Here is a 21,576-nt window from a genome sequence, read left to right as displayed (position 1 = left end):
ACCAAACATCTCTCTGCTGTAATTCTGCTGAGGAAAACTGAAATTAAGTAATAACACGAACTAATAGTCTAAGGAGGTTTAAAGGGTGCACTTGAGGTTGCTTCTACTTGTATCATTGGTGAATTTAACCCTGAAAATTATTTCCAGGGCACACAAGGAAGATGTGCATATTGTAGTTATGAATAGTTTGGCCTTATAATGTACTCATTGTTAACACTTCAGAAATTAAACCCACAACAGCTATGTTTCTTCCTTCCACCTCTGAATAATGAAAAGGCTAGATATGGCTCTTAGGTGGCACTTATTTTTCTCTGCCCTCTTTAGAGCTGTGTAAATGAGAGGGATGGAGAACCTTGTTCCAGGGAGGTGTTACTGGTTCCGCCCTGGCCAGTAACTAATGGGATTTCTGTCACTGAATTTGGTCTGTCCAAAAGCCAGAGTTCTAGACTGAAGTAGTCATTTGTATGTTCTGTAGTCATTGGAGAGTAAGGGATGGCTGGAAGCAGCAAGTTACCCCATCTATCTTAGGATGTTGATGAATTGACCTGTGAAAGTACTTGTTTCTCTCCAGTGATACTAGAGGAAACTTAAACAATTATCTCAGCCTATTAAAAAAGGATGAAAAGATTCTTATTGTAATGGGAAGCTGTTAGTAATCAAGAAAATAGTCCCACCTGCCTATATGCAGGAGTGCAGTGATCCCAGTATTACTATGCTTATTTCTATTAAATGATTCAAAAGGATGTGTGACTCTAGATCTAAAGCAGCACTTTGATATGGGTTAGGTGTTACTGTAATTGGGATGACTTCTCTGTTTGGAGACCTCCATCTCTGGTACCTATTGTGATATGCTTCCCAGAAGGGAGGTCATTTAGCCTAACCTTCCGCCCACACCAGGACTTACTTCAAAGTTAGATGAGATTGCTCAGGTCTAGTGGAGAGTTGAACATCTCCAAAATGAGCCAGAAATGTTGTCATGGGTGGGATGTAGAAATCAGCAGTCTCAGTCTTCATATTTTCTTTTTTCTTTCTATCCTATGACAGTAAATCAGGTTCTGCTGAGTTCCCAGTTTGGAATTACCCTCTGAGCTGACTGCAAACTCCCAAAGGATACAATTCCAGTAGTCTAATCTGCTGCACCTTTGGGGTATCATGTAGCAGCGTTTGAGGGATACCTTCCAAAGATATTGCCAGCAAAATATATTTTGCTTTCTTGGGAAAGAATGATTTTCGTTAGGTTTTTAACTTCATTTTGGATTTAAACATTTCTGTAAAATGTATAAATGTGCAGAGCAGAGCTGTAGGTTTTCTCTGTTTAGTTTCTGTTTCCAAGCAAGGTGGTTATCTTGGAAACCAATGACAGGCATCTGGAAAAGCCAAAAGCAATACTTCAAATGTGTCCATTGGATAAGACAGATGTCAATAACAGAAAACTTAGATATTCAATGTATTCCTTCAACCTATTTTATTTTAGTCTTTAAAAGGCAACACTGTACTTTCAGGTACTCAACTAAATCTGGGGAGACACTCTACTTCCTACAAAGTGGAGAAAATACAGATTCTGCAATAGTTCATCATCATCTCCAGGTGAAAGAGAAAGGTTGTTTCTTGCTATGCAGTCTTATGGTTTGCAGGTACTACTTGTGAGCATCTTGGTGGCATTCTGTGATTTAGCTTGCAATTTTGGCAAATTTGATTCAAGGAGACTTTCTCATTTGAGCTTTAGTCAGTTCCAAACCCAGACTTAAGATTTTCTGATAGTAGGAGAATTCCTGACTTTCAACCTGGTTTTGAGAACTGCTGATTCTCAGGCATTCTTACAGACTCTCCTAAGAGTCCCAAGTAATTTACATTTCTCAGGATTAGATTTTGCAAAGGTGTCTACTGTGATGATTTTTTTCCTTGATATTAAGGATACTTTATTCTACCTCTGCTGCAGCACATTATAAATTGCTTTCATATAACCTGTGTTTCCCACTGAGTTGCAGATACTTTGGATTCAAGAACAGCCCTGTAGAGATGAAGCTTTCCTAAGAATTTTTATTTCTACTAAAGCTTACAATGTTAATATTTTTAGTAAGCCTTTTCAACTTATGTTACAGAAGATATGCTTTTCTGAGTAGATGATGCATGTTATCTCTCTGCGGGAATCTTTCTCGTGTCATAGCCAAAAATGGCAGTTTAAAATCTTCTATTTAGACTTCATTACATTAGGCAGAACCTTGCAGTGCAAAACCCCAGATGTTTTAATGCATTAAAAAAATACTCTGTTGCATACACCTCGCCAAATTAATTATTCGGTAAAATGTTTGTGGTGAAGCAGCAGTTAATAGAAGAGTGGCAGATGTCATACACAGAAGTGTCCATTTTGCTCTGGTGCTTTATGGTCTGTTGTGACAGCTAAATGAAGCAGCTCAACAGCTGTCAGCATGTTAATGTTTTGGATTAAACAAACACACTTGGAAGAACTTTCCTTTTATTTTTAAGACGTAATGACTTTGAAGGCAGCCATGCTTCTTTGCAGATGAATTTTGAAGTGGTTTGTAAGTGAGGCCCAGACAAAAGGAGGAATAACAATGGACTGTAAGTAGACCAGTATATTTTAGTTTCTTTGAAGCTGTGTAAATCTGAACCTCCGTTGGATTTAGAAATTCCTACTCAGTCTGAACACCAGATTTAAAGAAGAGTTGCAGTGAGGTAGATACTCTTCTTCATTTGCTTTATAGTCTTTAATAAGCATAGAAAAATAAGCATAAGAAAAGAGAAGTTTTTAACTTGTGAAAAGTGAGGAGACCAATCAGAAAACGTGGACACATATAAACATAAACCCAATATAATTTATGTCCATTTCTGTTAAATTCAATTCGGTAGACTCAGGGCTGAATGCATGCTTATTTTAAAATATTTCTGGTTTGGTTCTTTGTTGGTCAGTGATTGCTTTATGTAGTCAGCTCATTCTCCAAGAAATCTTCTGTTTTGTCTGAGGGTTTTCTGGAGAAGGATTTTGCCTGGGAACTCTACCAATAAAGTAATTTTTCTGACCTTTTTTCTACGTTAACCCTGGGAGCCTTATTACATAGCTTTCTTTAGGAAGGGTAAAACCAGCAACACATAGATAAACTCACTCTTTTAATCTTTCCTTTTTTTAAAAAAAATGCAAATGCATAGATGATAAGCAATGATAAAAACATTACAAACATTTGTATGAAGTGGAAGTGCAATGCTGTTGGAAAATGAGGGTTGCTGCAACTTAAGCATAGAAGCTTGCAGACTCTTGTTGTTTTGGTTTTTCGTTTGGTCACTATTTCAGGAATCTTGGGGTCAAAATTGTGTGGCAGCCACCCCACGTTCAGTCTGGAGGGATCAGAGGGGAGCTTTTAATAGCCATTGCTTTAGAACTCCATGGGAACAAATCTGGCAGACTTGTTTTCTGAAGTCTGCTGAGGCCATTGGATGGTGGTAGTATGCCAATGAGGGGAAAATGTCTTTGCATTTCTCTATATTTCTCTCCTGAATTATTGCAGTACTCTCATCAACTAGCAGGCAGGCCATGATGCCTTGCTTGGTGAGCTTCCAGTGTGCACCTCTCCTGTTTCTCAGACCAGAGGTGCCCCTTCCAGTTCTCACACATCTGTCCCTTCTTTAGTCTGACCAGGCATGGCTGTTCTTAAATAATAAAAAGCACTTTTGAATAGTATGGAGAAGATGGAAAAGAAGCTGATCAAAACCCAAGATGGACACTCTGCTTGCAGGTAAGTCAAATTATGTAGCTTTCAGAACAGGGCTAGAAAACTGTCCGTACAGGTTAACTGTAGGATATTCTTGGTTCTCTGGTGGGATGCTCATTTCAGAAAAGTGTAAGGCAGCCTGGTCAGCCCTAGTCATCTGCAAGCAAGTTGAAATATCAACTGGAGTTACATGGTAAAAGTACATTAGTATGAAGTATAATAATCTAGTACTTGGGGACTTTTGTAGTAAGAATAGAGTCAGATCAACATAAGGCACTTCAACTAAATAGCTAGATAACAGGGTGGTTTGGTTTGGTTTGGTTTGTTATGGGGTTTTTTTGGGGGGGGGGGGGGGGGGGCGGAATGTTTTTTGGTGATGATTGGTTTGTGGGTTTTATTACATTTTCTTAGTAAGTTTGGATATTCACAGCCATAAGTGAAGTTGGTAAAATATGTGGAGGACTAGAACATCTAAAAATTAGATCCTTAATCTGTTGTCATGACTGTCAAGACTTCTGAACTGGTTTTCGTGCCACAACAGAATAACAAGAACATGACCATTAGTTACTTTTGGGCTTGGAAGCGGCTCTGATCACAATAATTTTTCACTAGCTTCTCTTTCATGCTCACCCTTAAATTCTCATTTAAGCAAGAGCCTGACATGTAGATATTTTAATTTATATTTTTGAAACCTCCAAAAGCATGTTGCTTACAGCTTCTTTTTTCAACTCAATAAGCAGACTTCCCCTGGAAAGTACTTTGTTGCCCTTACTTTTCACCTGTATGACAAATAAATGAGCTTTAATTACTGGTTTTGTAGGGCTTGAGTCTATTTCAGATTTTGATTTCTAATTTGAAATTGGGTAAATAAAATAAATGCAATCTCTATGTCAATAGAAGGCAAAGGAAAATTAAGAAGTAAGGTGTTACTTCTGTAGCTTTGCAACAATAGAATAAAAAGTGCAATAATGAACTGTAAATGCATCTAATTACATAAATAATGTATTTGTGTAATTGTCTAGTAGGGGTGTGCTAATGAATCAATTATTTTTAATTGTAGGATGCTTGATTGTTTCAGAAATATAATTGATTGTAATCAAGAACCAAATGTTGGTAGTAATTGTATTTATCAAAATTAATATATTATTATAGTTTAGAAATGTTTTCAAAAAAGAAAGTATTAAAGGACTATACTAGTGTTATGTGTTCATACCGTTGGGCTGATGGAGTGGCGCTTACTGTAATAGCGCACAGTAAAAGAGAAACATTTATTTTCTTCTCATCTTTGTTTCTGATCTCATCTGATCTGTGAGGATCAACAAGGGTTTAGACTTGCTCAGTATTCATAACTCTTAGCTTGCTGTATGAAGCAGGCTTTGATAGAAACCAAGTGCCCCCATGTACGACTCTTTCAAAGGTGTGAAACTTGCAATCCTGACCACATCGTAAAAATAGTGCTCTGCACAGCAGGGTGGTGGTGTGTGAGGAATTCATACCAGCCTGCCTTCCCCAAATGCCCTGGCAAGCAATCAGCCCTAGACATGCTTTCTCTTCTGAACTATTTTTGAGTTGTAGTGTGTCATGTGGAACTGTTAGCTTTTACCCCAAACTAGTTATTGTTCTTGCAAATAAAACTTTAATATTTTTAATTCAAAGGGATTCATGTACATGATGTGCTCAGAAGAGGTGTTCAGAGTGGCTTCTCATGACTCTGATGGCTATACAAATACAAAGGACAAACAACTAAATGAAGTCAATATGATTCTAAATGATGAGTGACCTCTAAATGGTGAGTTGGCCAGGTAAATGAAGAGGGCTCTGTTTCAACATAAACCTCTTTTTGGTATCATATGCAGATGTTTTGTTAATGATGAACCTTTTTTGGCCTTTGTAGAGAGGGTCAATTTTAATGCTTATTTACACTATGGGTGGGAGAGTAGATTGTCTAGTAACTGCATAAAGTATAGACCATATGTACAGTTCATATTTCCATGGGTTTATGGGCCCTGATCGACATACTTGACCACCTTGTGTGCCCAGGGAAAACTGAGATCTGCACAAAAGGATAGGTAAAGCACAGAGCTAACCACTAAGGGAAGCTGTTTAAGGGCCTGTGATGTACTACTACAGTTCCATGAGACACAGCATTTTTTTTGGCAAGTGTGCAAAATATGTAGATAGTAAATATAGAGAGTGCCATCTACTGACGTGTAAGGGGAGAATATATATGTGGCATTGTCCCGAAATGTGCTGAGTCAATAAAGTTGTTGGCTTCCTGACTGTAGATGCAAGCGGGAGTCTACTCCGGGCTTGTCTTTCCCTCGTAGCACCATAAAGGGATCAGTCAAGGTGCCTGATGTAATCTTGGTATTTCTAAAAACTTGTCCTTGTAACCAAAAGCTCAAGATTGATGTGCAAAATTTCATTGGTAAGGAGGGTTTTCTTTAATATTATTTTTAATTCAGGTTGGGAAGGATCTAAACTGGTTATTTTCTGAAGCTTTGTGGCCTGGTGTCGCTGGAAACCTGGCATAACCTGTGCCTTGTCCTTAGGTCTTTTGCTCGATGGGCTGTGGAGGAGCTGCAGAGGAAGTAGGAAGCTCGGTCACCTCCCCCTGTTTTTTTTCCTCAGGAAATTGAGTGTTGAATTCTCATTTTACTATAGAAAAGCACTCTATCAGAAAATACCTGACTATCACTATAAATTGCTTCGTATTTTGACAAAGAGAAATTATCAGAATTCTTTGCTTTCCTGCCTGTGGGGGCTAATTATTTGAGTAGTGAGTTCTTGAACTTGAGAATGAAGAGAACTGACCTTTTTTTGTTTGTTTCTAGCACTGTTTTCTTAACATAAAGGATGTGTGTGGAAAAGAGAGCACAGTAAAGAAAAATGAAATTTTAGGCTTCCCCCCACTCTGAGAATACCAGCTTACTGCTCAGAAAAGGTTAAAAAGACAAATCAAATGTTAGGAAATACTAGGCTAGGAATGACGAGCAAAAGAAAGAACCTCATTATTCCACTGTATAAATCTGTGGTGCATCATATCTGGAATTCTGCCTATGGCTTTGGTGTCCCTGCTTCAAAAGAAATGTTACACAAACTAGAGAAGGGGGTAACAAAGATAATCAGCAGTTAAGGAACTGCTATTGCACTCAAGAGGGTCCTACGGAAGGGACGGAATGGTTATTCTGCATTACTCACACTAGAAGAATTGAGAGGCAACCAAATTTTAAAAAATGTTACTGTGCACAGATGAAATTGTGAAACTCCGTGCCATGGTATGATCTGAGAGCCAAAATAATGGGATTCATGAAGAATTCATGAAGAGTACCTTGGCTGTTAAAAGTTGCCGCAGTTGCAACCTTTGACTCAGAAAGCCCTTTCCCTTCTAACTTGGGGCAATCAACACTACATGTCCAGGAAGGATCACTTTATTCTCATCCCATTTCTTATATTTTCCTCTAATTATGGCCTACTAGACCTAGCAGGAAATAGATTATTAAACCTGGTTGGTTTTTAGTCTAACCCAAAGCAGCAGGAGTCAGAAGATAGGACCTTGCCCCTTACCCTGTGCCTGCAGAGTCATGCCTTATTTTCTGTCTGCTCAGTTTGTGGCCCAAAGAGCTGAATAATTTTTGCACAGGTGGCACTGGGTGTCATTTGGGATGACTGGTAGGCTCTGCTCAGGGTATCCTTCAAGAAAGGAGGGAGTTGTGCCCAGAACAAGATTCCTGACTCTGTAACACGGGCCGCCCAAAATAACTAGGGACTGCAGTGGCAATCTTTCAGATTCCCAAGGCATTTATTGTCTCTATCCCTTAATTACAAACCAAAGACAATATTCTTCAGTTCATCTATAAATATCTCTTGAGACTACTTGTCAAGATAATTTCTTCTGGCTTTTCAAACTCAACTGAACTATTTTGATTATAAGATAATATAACATAAACATGTCACTAATCATGTGCACATGTTTGTGTGTAAGTATGCTACGCAATTTCCATTAGATGTTTGAAGTGGAAGATAATGTACAAAAATTGCAAACTTCTGCAGCTGTTAACACCTCTAGATGTTCTCAGTTTCTTCCCAGGTACCTGCCTACCTCTCAGACATGGTACGGCAGCTCCCACAGTTCCAGAAAATGTTTTTGTTGTCAAAGTAATTTTCCTTGTTTATCATTTTAACCATATAATTTGCCTCACATTGAATGTCACCATTGGCCCATGTCAACAAATGACCTTTAAAGGATTAAGTAACTCCTTCCTTCTGTATCCTTTGTTGCTTGCTTTCCTTCAGTAATTCTTTACCACTGAGGTGATGCCAAAGGGCCCTGATTGAGGAACAATATATATGTGCCATCTTCAAGTATACAAAGAAAAAAAAGACAAAACCAGAGAAAGGTCTTTGCTCCAGTCAGTTAGCAAACCTAGCAACCATGCCAACTTCCTGAATTGATTGTCGGTTACGTTCTGTAATCTCTTTGCTTCCTATGATATAAAAATGCTTGTTGATAACCTTGTTGGCAGGGTTCCTCCTTTGGTCTTAACACTCACGTTTAATTTTTGGGATCATTCTTTTGAATTTTTATTCTGCTCGCATGCAAGCTAGTGTCAAAATATCTGTTGAGGCTGGTTTCATTGGAGGAGGCTGTCTGGAAGGGCATTAATGTCCTGATGCAGCTGAGTCTTCTGAGCTTGCACCTGGAGATGGTAATGTTGCAATAATATCCTTTCAGCTTTTCTGTTTGTGAAGTGATGGTGCATGTCTAGTGTGAAGAAACATTCTTAACCAAAGTTAATTCTGTGTGATTGAAATAATTTGCTTGAGAATGGCAGTTGGATCAGAAATCTCAGTCCGTGCAGTGCTACAGTGCTACACCACTAGTGTAGGTCACACTTTGGCAAACACAGAGCTCATGCATTTCTTTCAGTGATAATACTGTCAACTCCAATTTACAGCAGTCTGGTTTAATGCAGAGCTTACCAATAATTTGTAGTGATCAGAAGATCAATGAGATTTAGTGTTCGCGTTCTGAATGAACAAGTAAGGGTTAGGCGGCCCTCTGGGGGCTCCTTTCTTGTCTTTGGCTGTGACAGCTCAGAGTCCTCAAAGTTGAAGCTGTAATTCATTGATGTAATTTTAATTTTAGGATGTAAAAACCCAAACACTTGATGTTTTTTAAACTCAGCAACTCATGAAAGTTAAATCAGGGTGCTGTGTTGGTGGAATTTTATCCCCTTGTTTTTTACCCATACAGATATAAGCAAACCCTGGCTAATGGCCTCTGCTGTTAGCACCAGTGTGCTCTGACACAGCGATGTGGTTGGATAGCAATCTTTCTTAAGGGCTTTCTTTCCCCCATGGGCTGATATCTTTCCTGGCTCATTGAGATAAATTCTCCAAGATTCTTGACCTGATCTGATGGAGGTGGAAACTGAACGGCAGTTTTAAAATCAGTAGCCTCCACATGAGCACTGTGCCCAACATGTATTGTGCCTTTAAAAATGAAATAAATGCCCTCCCTGCACCCAAAACCCAGCCATGGCTTTATCATCTGGCATAGAGGCATTTCATGGAACCTGTTGAATTAAAGGGATTTTTTTTTTTTTTCCTCCCCATATCTTATATATACAGTACTGAACCTGTCCAAAAAAAAAAAAAAAACTTACTCAAATCAGCAAGACATTAAGAATAAATTGCTGAGAGCTCCAGTGAGAAATGTGTCTTGTGAAACCATGGAGGAAAAAGAGCCACCAGCTGTTACTGTGTTACTAGAGGAAAAACCCTTTCACAATGAAACACAAGGATAAGACAGAGGAAAACATATTTTAGCTCTCCTAAACTCTAGAGTTCCTTATTTTCCCTTTTTTTTTTTAAATAAATCTGAAATCTGTTCTCTTATGTTGTCATCTCCTGTAGTACTCTCAGAAGGAAATCGGTGAAATCTGAGATTGCACACTTGATATCAAGCCACTTCTGATTTAGAGGGGCAAAAAAGAAGGGTATTTGAGAGAAAAATAAGTTTATCTGTCAAGAAATGGAAATTACCTGTAATACTTGCTAGTTGTAGTCCTGTAGATTGGTCAGCATATATAAAATTTCTCCACTAAATTACAAGAGCAGTCTGGATTTTGGTATATTTGCAAATATTTATTATGTTTCTTTCCTGCACATCAAATACATGTATGTTGATGTATGTGTTTTTAAAAGAAATCATACATCAACTGCAATTTGTGGTGTAAGTGTGATATAAAGACATTCTTATCCTTAAACTTTTGTACTCAAGGGTAGTCAAGAAAGCCAAAACAACTTCACAGTTAAACATAACAAATTTCTAAGATTTAGGGGTTTGTCAAGAATTGACAAGTTATTTTTGCCCCACAAAAATGACACTAGGTACAGAATAGTTGTGGTAAATTTGGTAGGTTATTGCTCGAATCCAGTATCTCCTAAACTCTAATGAGTACAGGCTCTGGATGTGTGGATTTTATTAATATTCCTGAACTGAGTCATATAGGCATGAGTTATTTGAGGTGGCATTGCATTTTTTCCCTAGCTACTTAATACGTGCTCTGGAAAAACTAATTCTGCTCTTGCTGCTGGAGGAAGCTGGCACGTTAATCTACTTTGCTTACTTTGCAGTTATTTAAATTTATTATTTTAGGGAGGGTTTTTTTGACCTCAAATTGCTAAAAGCACACCTCTGGATGAACTTTTATCATTGTTCATTATATATAGGAAGTGATAGTATAAAGGATTCCTCTGCTTCCACATTGCATTTTAAGATTCAGATAGCAAATGACCTGAACAGAGCAGGATTGTCTCAGGCAATGTGGCCAGGATACATAGCTTGCCTATTGAGGGCTCTCTGCGTTCAGTATTTCTGAGTCTTTTCCTGTCCCTGCTATTTGTTGTGCTGACTGTTTTCAAGTGCATAACTGCTCCCAGTAGCCTGTAATTGCAAGGTCAGTCTAAGGTGAAGCTGTGCCTTGTTTGGGGAAAGACATGAACAGCCTGTTTAGGCCATATGTTGTTGCCTTGTCCTTTTCTTGAAACCTTTGGGTAGCTCAGCATGTTGCGCACAGTGATTAGGAGCACCAAAGTCTTTCAGAGTATACGACTGGGGCCAGCTTACCTTCAGTATAATTTGCAGCTTTGTGGAGTCTGTGCTTGAGTCTTAGATGGGCATAGTAAGAAGCTATTCTGATCTGATATTTTATTTTGAGGGTGAACTACTCCATATTCCCCGATTTTTCTTGCTATCTTCTGCACTTTTATTGCAGAGAATGAAACCCACCAGTTATTTATTTTTCCCATTTGTTTACAAAAGCATCACTTTTCCCATATCTGTGGACGTGACTGCTCTATATAAGCCAGCAGTTAGTGTCTGGAGGAAAGTGGGGTGGTTATAAAAAAATTATTATTTCTTTTTAAGAATTGAGAGGTTTTTTTCCATCAATGCAAAAACAAGGAAAGGGTCAAACTATGTAAGGATGCTGCTTTGATAAGCAGCTTGCTTATGGCCTTCCACTGATGTTCAGTCTAGATGTTTGCTCTATTAATTTGGTTAGAAACACTTAAGGATAGGGATCTATTATTTCTTTGCTGAAAAAAAGCACAGGCTAAAGCTTTGTTTTAAAACCAATTATGGTTGCTAAGTAACAGTCTTCCGTAAATTGAGTGTATTCCTCAACAACCAATGCCAAAGTCTTAAAAAGTGAGAAATTAAAGATGTGATAAATCTTACTCTGTCCATGTGATTTAACAGACATTTTGAGTTAAACCTTGGTCCCACTGTTGTCGGTAGAGAAAGCTTTCACTGCCTCAATGATATGACTATTTCTCTGCTGATTCTCATCCAGAGTAGAGAAATTTGTAGTATAACATATCTATTTGGAAAATTCTGTTCATTTTAATGAGCTAAGTACTAGAATTTTCCACGTTTCCTCCACCTTCTCACATCTGCAGTGGTGTTTTGTTTTGATTTTGAGTCAGATGAAGAAATATTAAATATAGGAATGAAATGGAAATTGTCATTAATTCAAAATGAGAATGTTTCAGGCTCAGCTAATGATGTCTGCTTCTAGCAGTGCATACATTGTGTTCCCCAGTGCATTGTGTTAGTTACATGGGTGTATAACACAGCTCTGCTTTTTCTAGCAATGCTTGCAAAAGGACAGGAAAGCAGATTTAGGTTTTAGGTTGAGGACTAGAAACACATCCTTCTCCTTCACAGCCGGTGCTTAATACTGTAAGTCACGGCACCTCTTGGTCAAGTCAATAAATCTCTTGCAGTGCCCAGGGTAACAACATCTGAGTTAGTACCGGGAATGGAAGTGGAATAGGCATGTCAGCGTGGCTTTGCACCTGAGCTACTCAGCTCCACCAGAGGAGGTTTATTAGCTCCAGTGAAGTGCTGTGTTAACGCTTTTGGACCAGGGCTAGTTCACCTGTGTGATCCTGTACTGAACAAAGCAAGTAAATGAGCATGGTCAGGCACTTGTCTGGATGTTTAAGCACTATCCATCCACATTGTAGACGTGCCTTCCATAATTTTATTGATGAGCTTCTTGATATGCCATATGGTTTCTATCTTTTTCTTTCTTGTTTGAAGGTCTCAAAGCTGGTGACAGCTTAAAGAAGTTGGTAAATAATATTGTAGTGGAAACCACTTTTATGTTTTTCTGTAAAAGTTTGGGGACTTGATTAGACCTTGCAAACTGACTTAAAATGCAAATTTCTCGCTCAAATATGTATTCTCAAGTCTCTCAACATGGTTAAATTTCTTCTCTGGTTTTCAAATGTAATTGTAAGAACAGTACTGATGCCAGCATATGCAAGATGATTATTTTGTGTCTTTGAAATTAAGTAGACAATACAGGAAAGTTAGTATTTTAAGCATACAGTTGGTTCTTCAGGCATCTGGGCCTAGTGCACTGAGGGTTTTTTTGCCTTTGACATCGAGCTTTTGTATTTGGCCCCCATATGTTGTCCATGCTGTCCTTGCTGTGACATGCTTTTTAGGGGCGCTCGGCTCTCTTGCACACACTTGGACCACTCTGAACTCCTGTCTGGGACTGGAGAGTGACCAGATAGAGCATGTGTCATTGAATGGGAAGTTTGTGCAGAGCTGCATTCTCAGTTGAGGAATTACTGGTTCTTCTGCAGTTGCCAAAAATACGGGAATAGGTAACCTGTGTTTCAGTGGAAGGCTCCAAGTGGGAGAATCCCCCTTCACCCCCTCCAAAAAAGGCATAGTACCCAGAACATCACCAGACTCAGGAAAATGGGAAGCTCATGCAACTGTATTGTAAAACAGGGACTATTAAGTTATCTTCGTCTCCCTTCAGATTTAAGTCACTGAAGGTTGTTTTGTCCTTGCCTGTCTAAATGTAAACTCCTTACAGGCAGCTTGTTTTTTAAAATGAGGCAAAAAAGCCTGTAAAACTAGATCATCTCTGTCTTCTGCTCAGTAAAAGTAACGAACTGAGAAATCCCGCCTGGTAACTGTAACCTGTGTTGTTCCTTCACAAAGGTATTTTTTGTGTGCATGTTAGGATCTATTTAAGGCACTTCCGCGCATTGTGTCCATTTAGCCAAGTGATTCAGATTGTTTGTAGCAGTAACCAGCTCCCTCATTACTCACCGCTCCGTGAATCTTTGTCAACTAAAGCACTTAACCATCAAAAATTATCTATTCTCATTCATCAAAAATATCCTCAGATCATCAATTAAAAATATTGATGAGAATAGGACCAAAAATGATCTTTGACGAACATCACTGTTTAGTTGTCCAATTCATTAATATTTTTCCAGTCACTTTATTTTCAGATGCGCTGGTAAAATAGTTTTTAATACCTTTAGTGAATGTTGCTATGTCCATATACTGTCATTTTTGAAACAGTAAGATTTTAAAAATCAAGATGTCACTTAGTACTATGTAATTATTTTTTTTAAATCAATTACTTTATCAACAAAAATGTCTTTAACATCCAAACTCATATCCTGTGAGAAAAGATTAGTGATACATTTGACAAGACCTACTTACCATGGAACTTGTTGACTGAAATTGAGGGGGTTTTTAGCATCTCTTTCTTTGTTGATAGTAATTTTTCAATGATCTGTTTAGATATCTTAGGAGCCATATCAGGTTACTTAGACTTTAAATCCTTATCAGCACTACCTCCCTCTACCACCACCCCCTGTTTTTTTTTTTACTTTTTGAAGAACTCCTAACTGTGGAACCAAATTTACATTTGTGTAATCATGTAGAAATCATCTGTTTTTTCAAGAGATTTAGCAATAATTAAGAAAATTTGATAAAGTCATGTATCCTATAAAAATAATAAATTTTACTGTCATTATCTTTCCTTTCCCATTATTTGTATATTTGTTTCTTTCATAAATTTTTTCAAAGCAATTTTAAATTATATTTTTTTAAACTATCATGATCTTAGTCATGTCTGAAACATTACCCCTTTTGAGGCAACTAGTAATGTATGTGTAATTTGTTCCCAGTTTTCACTAATACTTCTGATACTTCTGTGCTCCCAAAATACACATATGGTGATAGCTGCTTGAAGTTTTGAGAAACTGGCCTTTTTTAAAAGTTCTTATTGTGTTCTTTAGTGTTTGCTGTACCACATGCTGCTTGAAGGAAGTAAATGCAACATAATAACTATTTTTCAATTCATCCACTGACTTTTAAAGTCAGTTTTTAACTCTTCCGTCAGTGAAACTCAGTATTGCATTACCTCTGTTGGGTGCTGAGCATGCTTACTTAAACAAATTATTATGTACTATTTTAAAAATCACAGAGTCACAGAATCGTCTATAAATATAAAATGTTTATCAGACTGACATTCAATATAAGAATATTTTTCCCCCCTCTTACACATCTTGGACAGCCTTTAAAGGAAAATTTTGCCTGCTTTCTAATGATACATGCTATTTAGAAGGAGTGGAGTGGATGACCTCCAGTATCCCATCTTTGGTTTTGTGAGTCAGAGTTCTCAAATTCTACATTATCTGCTGGAAAGGTGATGTAGACACAGTGACGTACTAAGTCACTGGTAAACTTAAATTTCAGTGTCCTAATATTATGATCCATTCCACTGGGTTATATATGAATATGTTCAATTCCTCTTGCCTGTTACTTAAGCAGATAGTATTCATTGATGGGCAATTATTTATTTTTTTACAGATGTTCTTTGAAAGGTTCAGTGTGATTTGATTTATGTTATTATGTAAGCTAGTCTCACAACAGAATATTTGTGCTATATTCTATTGAATGGAAAACTTTCCTGGCTATCCAATTATGTTTATTACTTTGGAGAGTGAGATTTTACAGGGATGGGGCCAACTGAAGCATAAAACTTCATCTATCATGATGACTTTTGAGTATTTCGCAAACCAAAACCTACCTTTCAGTCCTCCACCAACATTTTAGCTCACCCACAGCTAGCCTTACAGATTTAGCAGATTCCTTGTTCTTGAGGTTAAAGGGACATTTATGACATAATTTTCCAGTTATTCCCCTCCTTCAACACCCTAAGGTCATCCAGGATCAGTGGAAAGCAGGTTGGGAAGGCGTCAGAGGTACCAAAGGAGGTTACTGCTAGAGGAATCGCTCTTTGTCATCTTTACTCTTTCACTTCTGGGATGAAGAAAACTGTCCTGCTTGTAAAATGTCCTGATTGTTCAGATGCTCTGTGAATGTTATCTCCACAAGCAAGCTTTCATAACCTTGCAGTAAGTCTGTGTGTTTTGTGCTGGACAGTTCAGTTCTTTTTCCTTCAGATGCCTCATTCAGCATATTGATGTACCTTAGGTCCATCTGTGAAGATATACTTTCAGTCAGACAGCTTGTAAAATGACACTGGAACTGGGTACATTAATGAAATACATAACTTTAAGATGCATATTCAGTCTTTTGCAAACTATGATTGCAATACTGTCTACCGGTTTACGTTGTCACCAACAATATGAACATTAGAACACCTCAACCAATCTTAAAAATTATGGAAGTAATAAATACCTTCATTATCTCTTCCAAACTTATTTCTCACAAAAGAATGATTTGTCTTTATAAATAATATTGCACTTATTTCTTCATGATTTCCAGAATTACCCTGAGAACATCTAATATTATAAGATAGACAAGGAGAGAAAAACTTTATGATTTCTTTCTTGTAAAATATCTATCAGATATCAATTATATTGTGTTCTATTACCTTAGACTTGCTATCTAGATATCTGGTGAATATAAAACAAACTGCTAAGTAATTTCAGTAGGGGTTTTCACATTATTTTATCAGATTTGTGCTTTATTTTCTTTTCTACTGTCACTTTTTCTTCAAACATGTACTTTTAATGTTTCGATCAAAGCCAGAAAGATCATTGTTTTTATTTGAAAATAACTAGTACAACATGAATCTCACTTTTTATGATACGCTTATTTGTGATCTACTGTAATAATTTACAAAGATGCTTATGAGAACTTGTACTCATGGGCAAAAAACTGGCTAAACAGAAGTTCCTGGTTATGTGAGAAAAGAACTGTGTTCCACTTAAAAGTGCAGTGTTGAAATAAAACATTAGTACAGTGGGATTTGAAAGTATTTGTATTTTAGAGATCAAGTTATTGGGGTATTATGGTAATAATAAAACACTTTCATAGGTCATCGAACTTACAAAGAAAAGGATTGATTACGTTAGGGAATCTATACAGAAAATTAAGGCTATTTAAAGTATTCATGACAGACCCCTGAAAATAACAAGTGCCTTATTAAGAAGAAGTTCTGTTGCTAGGAGACAGTAACCGCAGTGTCAGAATAACATGTTTTTATTCCATATAAGAAATACTGGTTAATGCACCTAGTTAGATAATGAGCAAAGATAGCTATGTGATGTAAAAGATTGGGTGAAATGCTTAATCTGTGAGATGGGAAGCCAATAAAAAGTGCAGGTCTGTAAAGTCTACCTTAGTGCAGTGTGCCACAAGAACAGACTCATGACCAAGATCTGTTTGTAACTTGACTTAGAAGTAGGTAGACATCCTGCTCCAAAGTACTCAGATGAAGTAATTCCAATTCGTAAGAATAAATAGAGATAATAAACGGCTTTAAAAAGTGAGGTGTTTATACAGCTGTTTAGTCTTGTTGATACAGAATCAAGTTCAGATGGGAAAGAATGGCATGGTTCATAATGCCATATAATAAACTAAACTGTCTAAAAGCAAAGTTTCTAAAAACATGAACTTTAGAGAGACAAGAAGGAGGATCTGTGTCACCAGGAGGAATACAGTACTGAATTCTAGGAGGTGCCAGCAAAGTTTTGGGAAGACGACAGCTAAAAAAATATCAAAATAGCAGATTCTTTGTGGAAACAATTTCATGACTAGTATCCATTTGCTGCCTTAACTAGGGAAATTCTGAAATAACTATCTAAATATATGGATTGAAAGAATTTGATCTGGAAAGCATGATCCACATCGCTAATGGGTGGTTATAAAAGCGTGGCAGGGGGGCTGTCTTTTCGAACTCCAACAAGGTACATCATAAAGCTCACAGCATGCTTTGGTGCGTACATATTCTCCATGGTCATGCAGCTTTCCCAGATCTACTAGCTTTAGGGACTTCTTAAAAGCTATTCTGACTGTGACTGCTCTCAGCTGAACTCCAGGCAGATACAGAAGACTTGTGACTCTAACTCCACTCCCCCAGCTTCCCTTGGTATTGGTGCTTTGAGCTGGTAAGTATATACGCTTTGGTATATAGGTTGTATATGCAGGAGGAGATAATTTTAACAGCAGCGTCCTGTCATTCTCCCAAACATCTTTTCTACATCTTTTTTGAATGGAAGCAGCCTGCAAGGTGGATGAAGCCCCTAGGCTGCCGCTTCAGGCACACCGAACTGCTCTTTAATTGTTGTTTCTTTGTTTCTTTCAAACTTTCCTTTGATTAAAATGAAACGTTTAAAAATGTGAGTCCGCATTTTAAGAAATATGGCCTTAGTAAGTCATTACTTTAATTATCTAGGTAGTTCTGATTTCATATTGTATTAAAACTTACCAGGACATCTGTGACAAGTTGTGCTTGATTGCTATCAGTGCCTGACACAATGGCTCCTTCCCTTGCAAATAAGGGAATACGGGTTAACAGCATAAAAATGCTTTCAGATATTTACTTGCATTCAAAGGTTTTGTCCTCCCCACCTCCACCTACTTTGGGACACCCTTTTCTGAAAAGCATTGCTGGCAGAATTTTTCATAGAAACAGTAAATCTTAAATCCGTGTGAGTAAGTATTTGTGGAAATCAGTTTTTTATATCTTTCAAATGTAAAATTATCCTCCTATATTTAATCATTCAGGCAGCAGGAAAAAAAATAGAACCTGATATTTGCAGCCAATGAAAAGTAATAAAAGTGCACATTTTGAATGTAAACAATTTTTTTCAACTTGCTCGGGATCAGACTATATGGGCCCAGTTCTGATTTACAGAAATTGCTCAATGAATAATTAATACATTTGTGATTTATGTGAAAACATTAAAATTGTAAGCTGCTCCTGGTTAATTCACAAAGGGGGGAAAACAACAAAATACAAAGCTTAATTAATTTGAATAATTTATTCTTCTATAAAGTCAGCCATTCAACTTGAAATATATTTCCATCCCACTCCCCAGAGGCTACAGCCCAAATTAAGGAGTAGCCAGAGGGGACACGCACATTATCACAACACCTCTAGAAAATAGACTTGGGACAAATTCTAGTTTGACTGGATTCCTACCTGAGGGCTACACTGAGCATGTCCTGCACTTTCTCTCTGGACACTGCTAGTAGCAAAAACTGAGGAACTTGCCTGTTGTTTGGTGAAGCCTTTGGAAACCTTTCTTATGATTTCAGCATGTTTCAGATGATGCCTCAGAATGGATTCTTGCTACAATAATTGTCTGTTTTACAAGGCCCAGCAGTAGCAGATAACTGTAACAGATAAGAAAAATGCCCTTCACTTTTATATATGTTCTTGGAGAAGCTCTTATCCACCTAGAAGCCAATCACAGATTTCCCAACCCTTCATAAAATTCAGATACGCATATAATTCATACTGAAACAAGGAAATAATTGCAAGTTGTAAATTCAGGTGTTTTCTTCCATAGGTCTGAAATCATGCCATGATGCTAATGCCTGTTCCCATTAAGTGTTATCTCATGTACGAAGTTATCTGTCTTTTCTGTCCACTTTGCAAAGATTATACAGCAGTTTCCTGAGCAGAGCAGGAAAAAACAGGCAGCAGTTTCCCATCTGAGTCTGCTTTCTGCCAGTCCTATGCTCCTGTGCTTTCTTCTCTTCTTTTCAAATGCTCCCTTGTTAATCTCCATGTTTTCTTGTTCTGTGCTCAAATTGCTGTAATGTAAGGAATGTCTCAGGCTCTCCATTTGGAGATGGTTTTCATTGTCATGTAGCATAGCTTCTGCTCAGACTTCACCATGCCTGTTTGTACCTGAAGCTAACAGTTCGGTTCACGTTCCTATCCACATTCTTGCAAAATGGGAAATTTTCCATTGTTTCAGATATCATTAAATATGGGGGAGTGTTCTTGCTGACTGAATTCAGGCTGGTTAGGGGTGTTTCAGAAATGTCCATCCATTATTAGCTATTCTAGAACAAGAAAGGTGTGGGGGTATCTGTGTTCTCTTAACATGTATATAGGACTTTCAATCAGTATTAAGACTATATTGTACTAAAAGAGCAGTTATACTTGGCAAATAATTTAAGTCAGGTTTGGGAAATAAATTCTTTGATGAATCAAACAGTATATTTTTATTTCCCTAGGATTTTAAAAAAATCTGTATGTTGGCTGTGCTCTTCACCAAAAACCTAGGTAAATAATGCAATTAAAAGACCAGAAGGCACTATATGTAGGTGGAATAGATAAGCAATGAAAACGTATTTTGAGAAGAAACAACTGGCTGAAAAAGCAGATGTATAGGTGCTGCTGTTTTTTTGAAGATGGCTTCTTTATTATAAATCAACAGTTTTAATGAAATGTTTGTATTCACTGTTGTTTCATCAAGATATATTGTTACGAGAAATAAAAAGTATTCACCTAAATGTTTTGTCTTTATGTTCTCTTTTCTGCTGAGGTCAAGTTCATTTTGTAGCATGGTGCCTGTTTTTTCATAGTGCCACTGCCAAATGACATCGAAATTACAAATACAGAACTAGATTAAAAGAACATGATTAGGATTGCAAAGTCAGGAAAAATCATAATTAAGGTTGCCTGTGCAGTTTTAACTCAGTTCCTGTGTGTATGTCCATCCTGATAAGAGTGTTTAATTACATAGTTTTGGCCATTTTTTTTCACAGGGCACTTTACCAGTCAGTGAGCACCACTAGTCCCATACATGTGTAAAGTAGCTATTCAAAACTCTTCTTCTCCCTGTTATGCATTCCCAGGCCTCACTCATGGCTGGCTAGCTAAGCCTTGTTATGGAGAGAGAATTACTAATTCCATTGGGTCTCTTCAGTGGTGTTTGTCACTGTTTTATTTCATGTGTCCTTCAAATAAGAATGAATGTATTTTCACATATGAGAGGTTGTTACTGTTATCTTTCTGTAAAGCGGAATAGAGATAAATTGCTGTCATTGCAGCTTGCTAATTTTCAGCATCCAATTTGAGTTAACTACAACTTGGTATTTGAGTTAACTACAATGCTACTAAAGCCCACTGACTTCTGTGCAGCTCTTCCTTTGGACAGCTTCTCCTTGCTGTCTGGGGTCAACAATGAAGACACAGAGAGACCTGGACTTGAGATGTCCAATACTGGCTCAGAACTGCAATCACGGGGGAAACCTAAATCCAAAATGGGCTTTTGATATTCTGATCCTTGAATTCTCTCCTGAAAATGTAGGTAGTGTATACTCTTTCTGAAGGTGACAGATACCATCTTTCAAGCAGGGGAGGAGTAGTTGCATCTCCTTTTCTATCCAGCATTATGTCAGTTACCATTCCCACCTACTTTGAGACATGGCTCCTATTTTTCTTATTCCTGAGGGGTTTCAAATTTATCTGATACCTCAGGGCTTATCTCCACCCTATCATCAGATTATGTTGGAGATGAACATTTTACTCCTATTAAAATGGTTACATTTTCATGGATAAGTATTTTTGTTTTGATTTTTTTCTTTAAAAAAAAAAACTGAATTAGAGGATGGAAGAGGAGATGGAATATGAGTCTTTCACTTAAATATCAGAATATTCATGTGCTGACAGTAATATTTCACTGTATCGTAGCTACTCTATAACAGAAGTTCCTTAACTGGAACAAAATCACCCCATACCCTGTCTTCTCCAACCCCACAGAACAACTCAAATTCAAGCCCAAATAACCAAGTATCATGGATAAAAGGACCATAAAGGAGAAACAATCAACTTTCAGATGGTTTTACTAAAGCCCCAAACACCTAAAAATATAATTTTATGATGGAATCTTTTGGTGATTGTTTTTCTCCTGTTTTAAGTTATTGTTATTGAAAAATGCTGCAGCAGAACTGAGAAATAAAGGGAAAGTTGTTGAATGTTTGTTTTTCTTATTGGAGCTATTTAAACTATTTCATTATAAGAACCATAATATTTTCAGTATTACTCTTCTTTGTGTATGGGTACTTGGGTCCCACTCATTCTTCCCTCCTTAAACACCAGGTGTCTTAGCATAAATTCACAATAGCTGTGAACAAGTTTATAAATAAGAAATTGGTTTTATTTTAAATACAATTTTGGAATAATAGCTGTTTAATTCTTATTTTAAAGGGTTTTTTTTTTATACTGCAGAATTAAGAATTCAT

General features: G+C 37.3%; 1 long non-coding RNA gene across 1 annotated transcript; it reads left to right on the top strand.

Moving 5' to 3' along the window:
* The first annotated feature begins 3,449 nt into the window (after nucleotides 1–3,449).
* On the top strand, nucleotides 3,450–19,842 carry LOC141921373 (uncharacterized). The gene is made up of 3 exons (XR_012622675.1): nucleotides 3,450–3,752; nucleotides 5,385–5,517; nucleotides 15,284–19,842. It is a non-coding gene; the product is annotated as an uncharacterized LOC141921373 (long non-coding RNA).
* Nucleotides 19,843–21,576: the final 1,734 nt, after the last annotated feature.

The sequence above is a fragment of the Strix aluco genome, chromosome 3 (assembly GCF_031877795.1).
Source record: "Strix aluco isolate bStrAlu1 chromosome 3, bStrAlu1.hap1, whole genome shotgun sequence".
Lineage (NCBI taxonomy): Eukaryota > Metazoa > Chordata > Aves > Strigiformes > Strigidae > Strix > Strix aluco.
The sequence above is the reverse complement of the archived record's forward strand: the minus strand, read 5'-3'. Positions and strand labels throughout refer to the sequence as shown.